Below are 3,331 nucleotides of genomic sequence, written 5' to 3'. Positions count from 1 at the left end.
ACTAATGCAAATGACATCCTGGTTGATTGCTGGTATCATCCATGTTCTCATATGTGCAGTTCTATTTTGTAGGTGTCTTGGTCTATTTTCTGTTGTAACAAAATACCAGAGGCCAGATAAGAAGAGAGGTTTTATTTAAGTCAGAATTCTAGAAGTTGGGAAATCCAAGAGCACAGTGCTAGCATCTGCTTGGCATCTGGTGAGGACTTTCTTGCTGCATCGTAATGTGGCTAAAGACACCCAGAAGATCCAAAACTTCCTTTACACCTGTGATGGAGGCTGTCAGGGAGGTTGGACACTACATGTAATGTTCTGGCCTTTGGCTTGGGATTTGTATAGCACAATGTACTGCCACAGACCCAGTCCCAAGAGGACTTTGAGGAGATGACCTGGGTCAGAATAGAGGAAGAGTCAGAGTTGGGAGGCACCTACTACACTCTAGGCACAAAGACTAGCCAGAGAGCTTGTGCCCTGGGAAAAGTTCAATAAATATGAACAGAATGTGTCTGATGGTTACATTTCTCAAAATAACTCAAAACTTAGGTTTTCATGGCCGTTTCTAGGTCATTCACAGCAACCTCTTCTCCTTCCCTTTTCTTTCCTTTCTTCCCCTCCCTTCTCCAAATAATTCTGTCCTTCATCATTTTTAAACAATCAAGATCATACCCTTGGTAAAAACAAAGCAAAACAAAACCACATTAACAGGAGTTCTGTTTCCATTTAGTATACAGAAGACCGCAAGGGAACATCACTCCCATCATAACCATGAGAATTAAAAAAATCCATAAAAATCATGTTTCCTTGAAACCTTCAGAGACATGAGCTCATAAAGCAGCCATGTAACCTAACTCCAAATTGACAAGTTGCTCTGAGTCCTACTTTACCCATTGAGCAGAGCACTGGAGGGAAAGATTCTGGCCACAGGGATGGGGAAGGTCAACTCAAGTCTAAGACTGGGTTAGAGGACTAGAGTGGAATAATGAGGAGCCTATGGTGGTTAATCCTGTGTCAACTTGGCTGGACCACGACAACCAAATATTTGGTCAAACACTAATGTAGATGTTATGTCTGTATAAAATGTTTTTAAAGATGAGATTAATTGGTCGACTTTGAGGAAAGCAGATAACCTCTATGCTATGTTTGGGCTTCATCCAAACCGTTGAAGATCTTAGGGGAAAAAGACTGACTACCACCAAGGAACTGAGAATTTGCCAGCAGACTGCCTTTGAACTCTTTTCCTTGTGTTTCCAGCCTACATACCTTTATGCAGACTTTTGACTTGCTAACCTCCATAATTAGATAAATCAATTAAAAAATATCTCCTCTCATCCCTTCTCCCCACTCTGTATAAAGAAATATCCAGATAGATACACAGACACAGATATTTAGACACCTGCCCACATCCTATTGGTTCTATTTTTTCTGAGAACTCTGACCAAGACAGAGTCTCTGACACAATAGGACACTTGCAATGTTTCCTCCATCAGTGTCCCCTGGTTTTTCACAGAAAGATTGGGGATAGGATAGGCAATCAGAGAGAAGCTACCTTGGTGGCATAGATTTGCAGGAAGTGATTGCTCACTTCTGGGGACAGAAACCACAACCCATACCCTAGGAATCTTCTCTTATTAAAGAGATAAAATCTTAGGTCATTAGGGAGATGAGTCCAAGAGGGGTAGAAATATGGGGGATGGGCTGTCTTTTCCATTCCCAGGAATTCCATAGACATGAATTGTTTCAAGGGGAGGGTAGAAGCAAAAGCTGTTTGTGTCTGGGGCAGGATGGGGTGGGTCAAGAAATCGCTAAGTCCAAGAAACTATAGTGATATACAGCAGAGATAGAGTGCCACTGGGGAGAAGCAGGGGATTCTTTTTTTTTTTTCTGCCTAGCCCCACCAAAGGTACTAGGCAGAGTTTGGCCACCACTGGAGAGGTAAGAGGCGGAGGGAAGAGCACTGAGAAGGCCTCACCCCAGGTGCGAGTGCACCGGCCTTGCAAGAGATTGAGGGAGGCTGGACCAGGAGAATCAAATCTGCCCCCTTTGCTACTGCAGCCTGGTAGCAAGTAGTGAGTAGCAGTTGTCTATTATGGAGTAGGAAGCAGGATAGTCAAGAAAACTAACACAGCACCAGCATGCAGGCACAACATGCCAGAAGTAACATGGATATTAAAAAACCTTCCTGCAGGCTTTCCCACCCCAAGTGCAAATCTATGACCCTGTCTGGTACTCTGAGGGAAATGATATGGCAAAGCCAAATTTGAACCAGATCGACTACTGACTAGATTATCTTAATCCCCACAATAACCAACAGGAATCAGGGCCACCTATTTCCAAGTATAAATACAATTTACCTCAGTTTCTGCTAGCTTTTACACATAATACCTGCCACTCAGTACCAAAACAGAATGCAAAAACAAAGAAGAGACAGGCAGACAGACTTACAGTCAGGAACACAGATCCATCAGACAAGAATTTTAAAATAACTAATATATTAAAAGTCAGAGTGAAAAAGTTAGAAAACACATGGATTAACATATGGAAAATTTTGGAAAATAGGTAGAAACCATAGAAAATGAAATGTGAGAAGTAAAAAATATAGTATCAACAGTGATACTGTTGGGGCCAATGAGATGGGTCAGCAGGTAAAGGTGCTTGCCACCAAGCCTGATGACCTGAGCTTGATTCCTGGGTCCCACCTGGTGGAAAGAGAGAATGGAGTCCCTCCACATGTGTGCTGTGGCATACACATGAATAAATAAATAAAAAATAAATAAATAAGTAAATGTTTAAAAAGAAAGATGAATTCTTATAAAAGGATCAACAGCAATCTGGGCACAGGTGATGAAAGAATCACTGACCTTGAAGAGCGTAAGAGAAATTATCTAAAATGAAATGCAGGGAGAGAAAGCCATATACAAGAATATACAGGAGATGGCTCAGTTGGTAAAGTGCTCTGAGTTGTGGCACACATACCCATTCATCTTCATACACACGAATATCCACAATGATCACACACACTGTTAAAAATATTTAATGGTGGGTTATCATCCAGAGGATAATCAGGCAGAAAAGATGTAGATAATATAGATATAATGGGGAAGAATGGAAGACAGTAAACTACAGGGCTAAGAAGCCTAACAGCATAAATGCAACCAAACCAAAGCAAAAATAAAACCTATCTGTAGACTAGCCTAGTCGTTACTTCAAGCCAAAGACACAGAAAAAAATGTCAAAGGCATTCAGAAGAAAAAAATCTTTTATATGTAAAAACAAAAATAAAGTTGCAGCAAACTTCTTGTTGGTGGCTCAACAAAACAAGATAATTAAGGGA

Source organism: Nannospalax galili, unplaced genomic scaffold, assembly GCF_000622305.1.
Source record: "Nannospalax galili isolate Female #2095 unplaced genomic scaffold, S.galili_v1.0 scaffold660, whole genome shotgun sequence".
In the NCBI taxonomy this organism is placed as follows: domain Eukaryota; kingdom Metazoa; phylum Chordata; class Mammalia; order Rodentia; family Spalacidae; genus Nannospalax; species Nannospalax galili.
Note: the sequence above shows the minus strand (reverse complement) of the source record.